Source organism: Arvicanthis niloticus, chromosome 15 (assembly GCF_011762505.2).
Source record: "Arvicanthis niloticus isolate mArvNil1 chromosome 15, mArvNil1.pat.X, whole genome shotgun sequence".
NCBI classification, from domain to species: Eukaryota; Metazoa; Chordata; class Mammalia; order Rodentia; family Muridae; genus Arvicanthis; species Arvicanthis niloticus.
The window spans coordinates 8,984,967-8,994,927 of record NC_047672.1 but is presented as its reverse complement, the minus strand read 5'-3'; positions in this window follow the sequence as shown (position 1 = coordinate 8,994,927).

The following is a 9,961-nucleotide window of genomic DNA, read 5'->3' as shown; positions in this document are numbered from 1 at the left end:
ATGCTTAGCTCTGGGCTCTTGCTGGACAGATGGCCTTCACAGAGGCCCTCCCAGACATCCAGTGACCTTGGATATCATGATGTGAGGTAAGCAGACAGGAGCAGTCTGGATGGCGTATGAGGGCTTCTCACATCCTCCAGCTCCTCACTGAAGGCCTTCAGCCGCTCAGCCAGAAGCCTTGCTGTGTGGCAGCCTCTGAGGCCAGCTTTTCCACATCAAGGGCTCAGCACAGAACAGATGGGCCAAACCACTGCTCTGTCCATTGCCCACGTCCCCTTGGAAGCCCCTTATTCAAACCCATTGGAAATGGGGAGCCTGGACTCCAAAACCATTTGTGTTTGGCCACCCTCGAGCAGGCTATGCCCAGAGATGCCACAGAGGCAAGGATAAGATCTTCAGACCTAGCCCTGTCTGTAGGACACAAGAGAACAAAGGCATGTGAGATGGGGCGCTGAGCTGTGGGGATGGCTTGAGAGGAGAAAGCCAGGAAGGGGGCTGGCAAGAAGGCAGAGGCAAAATTCTGTGTGTCTCTCAATGATCAACTGTCTGCATATAAAGTAGCTCAAAGCTAGGCTCTGTGGTGCAGGAGCACAGGAAACTCCATGTGGAAGGTAGTTGGATAAAGAGCAAGGATGCCGTGAGGGGCCCTGGAAACCGCAGCAGACAGACCTCCCATAGGGCACACCACCAAGTAGTTTCCTGAAACTCAAGCTGGCACCTCTGATTGTCCTATAAGATGTCCCACAAAGGGTCACCCAGCTCTTCCAGCCAACCATCAGGATCACCCAAATCATTCTAACCAGGATGTCCTAACCCACCCTCTTGTCACAGTTTTCCATGTATAAGCCATCTCATGGTGAACCGGGCTCCACGAAGACCTTAAACTGAGACCCTCTTGTCCTTCACAGCCTATGTAATAGGAACAAAACAGATCTTGTCACCTCCCTGATGTGACATATCTTTTTTTTTTAAAGTAGGAGACCTGGAACAAAAAAGCAGAGTGTCCTCCCATTTGGCTGGGCACTATGTGTCAAGTCACTCAAATGGTTCAGAGTGTCTGTGAGTGTGTAGTCAGAGTCAACTTTGGGGCTAGACAGCCAGGAATTCACCTATACAGTGAGGATCGGCTATATTTTATTGAAGCAGTCCATTTATACGGCTTGCCTTCCCTCTGCTTCACTTACGGCTATCTCCACAGATGGAGAGGGTCATAGTCACGATCCATAGCAGATGTCTGTCTTAAAGTGTTTTGTGTTGCTATGACAAAAATACTTAAAGTTGAGTAGTTTGTAAAAGCCAGGCTCATGATGATTAGCTCACAGTTCTAGGTGCCCAAGAGTGTGGGGGACAACATCTCAGATTTTGTGAGGACCTCTAGGTTCCTCAACACATGGTGAATGCATCACACTAGAAGCACATGTGAAGGGGGGCGGGCTGTGGAGATATCACAGGGCAAGACAGAAAGGGGAGTCTGTACCTCAGGAATAGCTCTGTAGGACCCCATTCTTTTAAGAATCAATTCGTTCCCCAATATCAGCATTAGTTCCTTCCAAGAGTAGTTCAGACTTAATTATAGGCCATTGCGGCTCCACCTCTTAAAGCGTCCCCAACTCTAATTCTTCCAGCACATATTCTTTCTGGGACACCGTCGAGCCATGGAAGCACAATGTCCAGTGACACACAGGCATGAGCACACAGAGTGCTTATGGAGAAAGAGATAGGGCATTGCTTTCTAGTGCTAGCCTGGAAAGCCCGGGGGGGGGGAAGAAAAAGAAAGATTCTGGCAGGAAGGTGGGGGTCCACCTTGTCACACGGTGTCCCTTTATCTCTGCTGTCCTTATCCTTGTGGACAGACTCATCATCTGCTCTGGGGATGAGGGAGAGGGGATCCTACATATGTGCATGGCACAGAGAGTTCTCTTGGGTAGGATGAACATGGTGTCGACTATATACACACAGCTTAGCTGAGGACCCCCTGGGTCCCGGTTCTGAATTAAGGTGAATGTTCATTTGAGTGTGCATGTATATTCGAGTGTGCATGCATCAGTGTGCATGTGTAGGGGTGTGCATGTGTGAGTGTGCAAATGTTTGTGAGCGCACACACAGGAGAGGGAGCATGTGTCCCTGAGGGTGGGGCACGTGTGTGAGCATGTGCTTGGCCCTGGCCTGATGAGGCCTGCTGGCTTGCTAGCAGCTGGAGTGCTTGCTATACTGACAGGGCCTGTAATCACGGGAAATTACCCAGCCCAGAACTAAAATTAAGGCTGAGGCTGCTACCACAAGACCTGCTTACAGAACAGGCTCCCGGAAGAAGGTGGGGGGGTGGAGTCTCTGCTGGGAGTTGGGACTTGTGTGGTGGACAAAGCCTGGCTGAGAGGCATGAAAGGGAGAAAGCCCAGCTCTTACTGGACCCACAGTGCCAGGGGCCATGTTGTCTGCTTGCAGGCTGCCTTTTATTTCTCCTCCTCATAGCTTGACTCCCCTCTCTACTACCCAGAAGGCAGGAAATGGTTCTTTTTGCCCCTGAAAAGAGAGCCTGAGGCTGAGGCTGAGGCTGAGGCATAAGGCTTGTCATTGCAGTTTCTCGAAGGTCAGGGCTGCCTGACAGCAGGACGGTACCTGGGCAGAGAGAAGGCAAAGCTCTCTGGACCCTTGTGTGGCTGGTCAGTGTGAGTCCTCAAGGATTTCTCTGGCCTTTAATACTTGGTGGTTGGGTGCATGTGTACCAGGAAGAAACCCAAAAGCAAACCTCCTGGCTTTATCACTCCCCGAGATCTGGAGCATGACACTATTCGAGCTCACTCAGCTCTCCGGGGAGCTCAGTGGAACAAATACCAGCCTATTCATCCCTTTTCTCAGGCTTGGCCCCTTTGGATCTTATGGGCTCAGGGATCTCCATGTTTACCTAGAGAACCTGGGACAAAGCTTTGCAGACATGACTAGCCTCTTGTGTCTCTGCAAAGACCTCTCTGTGATCCTGTGAGTGACTCTTCTTCCAGGCCAGTGGGTGTATTTTTCATGACCAGTGGGTGGGGTTTGCAAGGGGGTCCAAGTCAGGGTAGATGGTTAGACACAGGTCCACCTTGCTCCTACCCACCTGATCCCAGGAGAATCTAGATCATTACTGTGGAGGCTATAGAGAGAAAAAGTGCTAGCCCAAGGCCCCATATGGCATTTACTGACACACAATCTTCTGGCCTGCAGCCAAGGAGTGGCTGCAGCTCACTGAGCAATAAAAAACGGTACAAGTGCCAGGCGCTGTTCGAGGACTCAAGTGTGTGCGTGCACACCATTAAAAGAGCCCGCTGAACAGTTATCACCAGTTCATGTCGCAGATGGGGAAAGAGGCAGCTAACTCCATGATTTGGGCCCAGCTGAGTGGAAATGGCCTGTGACCCTTCTACCAGCAGGCTGGCAGCAAAGTGTACAGTCTTCTCTCTGAATATGTGTGGATACGTCCAATGTAGAAACTCATTCTGTATAGCCCCTGAAGACGCTCAGCAGAAAGAAAGCTCCCTTTTCAGAGGTTCTGAAGCAACACCCTAAGTTGAGTTCTCATGCTGGACACATGCTACCTGGGTCTGCTTGCTTCGTCCCATAATGCCCCTTTGAAGACTTGGAAAAAAAACCAGTCGCAAGGCTATGCATGTATACTCCCAATAGTTGTGAGCTGCCATGTGGGTGTTGGGAACTAAACCTGCTCCCTTTCAAGGGTAGCAAGTGCTCTTAACCACCAAGCTATTTCTAGGACCCCTTGTTTCACTTTTTAAGCTTCATAAAGTTTGGAAATATTCAGCCCATTTCACTGATGAGAAGTTGAGATTCGGAGAACTTAATCTGCTGTTCTGTAGCTCTGAACTCTGGATACCCTGAGGACAAACAGGTATGGGCCTGTCTTTTACCACCTTACTTCATTGGTCATAGCCCTGTTTTTTCTGAACTCTCTATGGCTCCTGCCAAGTTCCCTTGGGATGCCCTCCTGGAAGCACTGAAGGATTCTGTTGGTCTGGATAGAAGCAATAGTTGCCTTTGGTGATCCGGAGGCTTGTTAGAAGTAGACCAGGCTAGGCGAGGCCTGCCTGTCTCCAGTGTGGTCTGCTGAGAAATCTATGGGTCCAGACTCACCCATCCCTAGGACTTTTCTAGTCTCCTCTTTTGCCCTCAATCCACAGTGAACAGCTGCAGGTGAATAGACACTGTACTTCTGGGAGCTGATGTAGTCTAGGACCCCATACTTCCTCAGAGTGGATCAGACCCCAGCAGTAACTGCTCCTTAGGCCTGACTCCTTTTCCCACTGGCTCAAGTCCCTGGCTCAGGGCTCACTTTTAGGGATAATGGGGTCTGAACTCTTGGCTTCTTCTTCCTCATTGGGGTCCAAGTGAGGGGTGGAGTCACTAAGTAATGGAACAGCTCGTCAACTCCCAACCTATGACCTGCCCCTCCTATTGCTTATAGCACTCACTCTATATTATTATATTATTTGCCAAGGTTTCCTGGGGTTCCTTACTTCACTCAGAGCAAAACACTGAGCACCCAGAAGGCCTGTGCGCCTTGCCTTTCAGGACCATCTTTTGCTTTTCATCGACTTCATTGACTTAAGTTCAAGCATACCATCTATTTACTGTTCCCGATCCAGTGTCCTTGCACCAGCCATTTTCTCAGATGTCTGCGTGGGTTATTCCTTCGCCTCAGTGGGCTCTCCTGAGCAGACGGCTCCTTCCATCCGGAATCACGCCACTTCCTCTCTCTGAAGTTTCCCGTGGTCCCCTCCTATTGAAATGCAACTTAGCCCCCTTACTTAGCTTTTTATTGTTTTGCTGCATTGGAATCTGTGTTCCACTAAGGTCTTTGTTTAGTGTGTCCAATAGCACCTGCGCCAGGGCAAGCATTAGAGAAACAAGACTGTAACCAGTCAGAGACACGGGCCAGTTATGTGTGCTCTACAGGCAACACTCCAGGTGAGATCTCACCTACTGGCTGTGGTGATATTAATTAATTTGCACCATATCTTACACATTATAAATGCCAACTAAATTATTAGGCAGAAATGGCATTTTGTGATATGAAAAAAAAAAGGAAAGAAAATGCTTAAAACTAAAATCAGATAAGACTAGGCCTAAAGAAGACTAGAACTCTGATTTTTCCCATAACTCCCTAAACCTTCTTTTCTGAACTCCTTGAGCCCAAGATCTCCTGTCCATCTGTTTCTGATGCTCTTTTTTGCCTGTGGCCTTTCCCTTTGTGGAATCCTGCTTTGGTACTGAAAGATAGAAAAATCATAAGTTGATCCCCTGAACCCTACTCTTAAAAGCAAAGACATAAAAACCTGTAAGTCAAACACTGTGTTGCCTCAGTCCCAGGAAATTAGCTGAGCATTTGAACAGATGGCCCTAACTAAACAAACCTTAAGATTCATGGTGTCAGGATGCTATGGGCCCGAGATTAGCCTGGCCACACTTTGAACTAACAGCCCTGAGACAATTGGTGCCAGGATGCTAAAAGTTCGAGATTAGCTTGACCCCCTTGAACTGGAGCTCATGATATATAGTGTGAAACTAGTTTGAAATAGCCAATTATAAAGTGACACACCATCCATCTTAAGAATTTGAGATCAAATGTATTGATGACCTAGTGACCTGTTCCCCCTCCTTCCCCATTCCCTAACTCCACTCTCAGCCTTCCCCCTTCCCTAACTCCACCCCCCCGCCTGGTTTGTAGATTCCCCCTTAAAAGCTGTAAACTTCTTTTGTTCTGGGCTGCTGAATTCCTCTGCCCCTGCGTGGGCTTTTGGGAAGACAGCCTTGGCTAGCCAGTAAACCTCATGCGATTGCATCAAGTTGTGTTTCTCGTGAGTGATTTGGGGTGCGTCTGCAGTTCTCCACGGATCGGTGAGGTCCTTTTCATTTGGGTTTTACAGTACAAGACCTGGCTCCATACTGCTTGCTGCAAACCTACATGAAGCACCCTGGGCCAGACTTTGTAAGGAAGACTGCTCACACAGATGTGCCAGGCAGAGGGTGTCTGCCCAGGGAGGCCTAGGGCATAGGTTGCAGTGATATGTGCCTGACTGGGATGCCCTTCCTCTGGACACCACAGAGACAGCTTTGGTTCTTCAGGACTCAGAAACTGTGCCAGTGACTAGGCAGAGAGAACAGTTTGATTGTGGCCACACAGGGAATCTGCATCCAGGCAGGGGCTGAGAGCAGATCTCTTGCCTCCCAGCCTGAGGTCCTCCAACTGCTTTACATGTGATCTTTAGAGCTCCTGCAGGCAGCCTGGGTCCCCCTAGAGAATGCCATGGCCTTGACCCTGTGAAGCCTACAGGGCTGCTTCAGCACCCCTGGGGCCACAGAACTCAGGGTTGCTGAGGCCTGCAGGGCTGGCTGGAGGCGTGGGAGTCAGGGCAAAGCTAGTTCTCACTGCAGCTCTGACTAGATCTGAACTCCCTTCTCTCTTGCAACCTTTCCAGTATCTGAACTCCCATGCTCCCCCTTGCCCTTTGAGATGGTCAGTCCTTTCTGGATGTCTCTGGGGAGAACACTGCTTACCTTCTTGGGACAAAATTTCCCAAGGCTCAAGAGAAACCTGCTCATCAGAGCTAGAGGGGCTGTTGATACCTTCGTGCCATATTGAAGACTAGAAGCTAAGAGCATCACAGGCAAGGGCTCAGTTAAGATCCAGGGCAACCAGGGGCCCAGAGTCAAGACAGGCGTGCCTCAGACTCCAAGATTATTTGCTTTCTTTGGCTGGTGTCTGGGCATCTACCTCACGTGCTTGGTAATAGTACACTCACTGGGTCAGTTCACTATTTAGAACTTCCTGTCTGCCCTTGATCTCCTGACCCAGGTTCAAGGATCAAGCCCACAGCCATAGACCCCTTCCTGTTTCCTCAGTTGGTGCCTTGAGGGACCCCTACTAGCTGGGTTGGGGGGAGGGTGGGGAGGGCTCTCAATCTCCACAGCACACAAAAGGTCAGAGACAATGCTTGCTAATCCTTCTCTCTCATGTATTCAGATTTTTTCTGTTGAGCCTCTGTTATGCTGTGTGCCAGAAACTGCTCCAGTGACCAAAACACACTGTGAAAACAAATAATACTGGACCCCAAGGATTTCATTGGCCCTGCCTTTGACTCGTTCTCGCCCACAGCATAGTCTTTCACAGCTGTGAGGCCTGCAGCCAAAAGAGCAACCGGTCCAGGCAATAAGGAGACAGCAGGGATCGGAAGCACAAGTTGGTGTGAGGATGGGTTAAATTATAGCCATGTTTTCTCCACCCAGAAATTACAGGGGTTGCCTTTGAGCCTCTCAGGACTGGAGGCAGAGGAGTCCGTGGGGGACATCTAGAACATCTGGTACCCAGGCCAGGGCAGGGAGCAAGAAGGACAAATAGACCCAGGTATCTTCCTGCTCCCAAGTCCCTGCCTTCAGGTCCCGCTGGTCTGGTCTCCCCAAGCCCCCCAAACCCCACATTGGCCATTCTGCCCAGCAGAACACAAGACCTTGATCCCATCTCCCTCTTGTCAGGACCCTGCTCCTCCACATTGCAGGGCCCATTTGGGAGATTAGCTCTCCACAGAAACCCAGGCTAAGAGGCAAGGGTCTGAGATGAGATGTTCAGATGTGGGAGGCGGATGTGGCTGGGGTGGGGTGATGACTTTTTGCAGGAGAGGAGCTTAGCTTTGGAGAGATGCAGGAGGAGCTGGGCAGAGGTGAGACAACAGAACAGTGAGCTCACAGTACACGACAGGAAATGAAGTGGCTGTAACCTGAGGACCCAAGGTACCTCAGGCTCCTCAGTTCTCCCCCCAAATCCCCATCTTGAACTTTCAAACCCTACTGCTTAGAATATGCTAGTTTGGATATAGAAACTTTTCACTTGTATTTTCGGCAGTGCTCAGTGGGGGTGGAACCTGAGAGCTCACACACGCTAGGCACATGTTCTAGCTGAGGTATACCTGAAGCCTAACCAGGACTTTAAAGATGTCACTGAGGTAAAATGATATCCCCGGGGAGGCTCTAAGCCAATACGCTGGTGTAGTGATGAGAAGAGGTGATTGAGGCAGAGACAAAAAAGAAGAAAAGTCATATATAAAAGGAAATACACCCACAAGCCAAGGAGTGAGGTCTCAGTACACAGCCTGCCAAGGTAATGATTTTGGGCTCCTAGCCACCTAGATCTATGAGGAAACAAATCTCTGTTGTGAAAGTATCCTAAACACGGTGTTTGTTACAGTGGCCCCAGCTAAGTCATCTAGGAGTCAGACTATTTGATTATGATCGCATGCCTATGGACCACGTGGAGAGCCCATTGTTCAAGGACTCCGCTGGGAAAGACAAATACTAGGGCCGGAGGCCTGGTTTATTATTTCCATGTGCTTGAGTCAAATGGAGCCTCTTGTATCTATGAGGCACACCCAGAAGAAGAGAAGGTGACATTCTCTATATGAAAACCAGGTTGGCCTTTCAAGGGAATTGGCGAGTTATCTTTGCTTTCAATAATGCAGGGGAAAAGCAGATGTGCCAGTGGCAGTGCCAGTACAAGAAGATGGGTCAGCCATGGCCCAGCCACTGTCTTCGTCATGGACATTTCAAGGAGGGAGGTGCCTGTTTTACTCCTTGAGCCATCAGTGTATACAGTGTTCATATTTGGTATCTTTTTAAAAAGAATTTTTAAAATTATTCTACTTATTCACTTTACATCCTGCTCTCTGCCTCTTCCCAGTCATTCCCTCCCATAATTCTCTCCCCCATGACCCCTGTCTTTCTCATCTGAGTGGGTGGGGTACCCCTAGATATCCCTTTACCCTGAAACATCAAGTCTCTATGAGGCTAGGCACATTCTTTCCCACTGAGGCCAGACAAGACAGCCTCGCTAGAATATTTTCCATGTGCAGGCAACAGCATGTTTGGTTTCTTATTTTGGTTCCTTTATAGAGTACAGATAGTGGAAAGAACCATGGGCTATTGTTGGTTGTCTTTCTGTGCACAATGTGACTTGCTGTGTCACCCACGAAGCAAGGCAATTACTTCTAGGATACCATGAGGCAACATGAATGAATACAGTGGTCCCTGTGATGCCCACAAAGAGATTTTAGTATAGTGGTTTTGATAACACCCCGGAAGTCATTAGAGCATAGTGGGCCCATGTGGGTGGTGAGTATTCAGAAAAATGTTATTCTTTCTGGTCATGCACAGATTTGTTTTTCTGGTAAGTACAATAATTACTTGCTTGGCACTTATTTTATATTGGGTAATATAAGAATTCCAGAGATGTTTTAAATATATTAAACGTGCATGGGTTATACATGAACACCATGCTGTTTGTGTTAGGAACTTGACAGTCTCAGGATGTTGATACCCACTGGGTATCTCAGAAGTAAGCCCACATGGGTGCTGAGGGATGAATGACTTCATGGCTTTTCTGTAATCTCTCAGAAGTGTCTACATCTATTTCTCTAGTATTTTAGAATGCTTTCATCCAGATGTCTGTAAAAATTATTTTTGCTTCCTAGCTTTTGGTATTTAATACCCAGAAATATCCCTTTATTCACCATGTTGTTCTTGTGATAAAAAGTGCAACCCCAATGTGACACCCACTTCGTTTCTTTGGCTCTTTGCTAACTGATCTGGGAATCAGAGAGTATAGGTCAGTCTTAAATAATACTATTTCTTTTTCTTTCTTTCTTTCTTTCTTTCTTTCTTTCTTTCTTTCTTTCTTTCTTTCTTTCTTTCTTTCTTTTTTGAAGGCAATTTTACTTCCTAAACTTTTTCCTCCTTTACTTGGGATGGTAATTCAGGATCTCCAGTTGATTCTTGGGCATTCCAGATGTGGGGGTTGAGGGGTAATGACTAATGTTTTCTGATTCTCCAGATGACTCCTGTTAGCTTGAGCAAACTTGGACTATTTCTGGAAGACTTGGGTAAGAGGAGGACTTGGTGTCATTAAGTGAGTGAATGGATA